Here is a 652-nt window from a genome sequence, read left to right as displayed (position 1 = left end):
GGTTGGAAGCTTCGCGTACCAATATAGTACAGAAACTGTATCAATAATTTTTTTTTTTTTTTTTTTTTTTTTTTTTTTTTTTTTTTTTTTTTTTTTTTTTTTTTTTTTTTTTTTAATATGGTCGTCCCACGACCGTGAATGGTGCCCCGACCTGATCGCACCGATTCTGTGACCAACTACATGGCCTCCATTTCCACACCACACCCCCACCACACTCCCCAAAAAGTTATTAACCCCCATACCCAGTGTAAAAACATACCCTGCCCGCCAAACAAGTAAAAGCAAAACAAAATAAAGATCCGAACCAACCCGGGCGGGAGGGATAAGGGAAAGAAAAAACAGTCATCCTGTACCCTCTTGGGCGGCATATTCCACAAGTATAGAAGAAGCCCCTCTTGAATCCTTTGGCTTTGGTACGGCGACTGTGGTATTATAACAAAACTGCTCTCCGCATTCGGGCAATTGCCCCTGCCGTGCCGTTGATTACCTCTGCATTCTCTCCGTTCCGTGGATGTTTTCCTGCTGCTTTCTGTGGTGGCGAGTTTCCTTCTGTGTGAGTTTCTGTTTCTGTCTTTTCCCTTTCCTCTGTGTGTTTATTACCTCTCAGCTACCAAGGGGTCGCCCGGGTACTCGCCTACCCGGGGCGTATTAC

The 652-nt window shown here is 44.6% G+C and overlaps 1 non-coding gene across 1 annotated transcript, besides 1 other annotated feature; it reads right to left on the bottom strand.

Annotated features, from left to right (window-relative positions):
* Tc00.1047053454065.10 lies at positions 1 to 48 on the bottom strand. The gene has a single exon (XR_008254590.1). It is a non-coding gene; the product is annotated as a spliced leader RNA, 5' & 3' partial (transcript).
* Positions 48 to 114: a microsatellite.
* Positions 115 to 652: the final 538 nt, after the last annotated feature.

This window comes from Trypanosoma cruzi (assembly GCF_000209065.1).
Source record: "Trypanosoma cruzi strain CL Brener chromosome Unknown tcruzi_1047053454065, whole genome shotgun sequence".
NCBI classification, from domain to species: Eukaryota; Euglenozoa; class Kinetoplastea; order Trypanosomatida; family Trypanosomatidae; genus Trypanosoma; species Trypanosoma cruzi.
The sequence above is the reverse complement of the archived record's forward strand: the minus strand, read 5'-3'. Positions and strand labels throughout refer to the sequence as shown.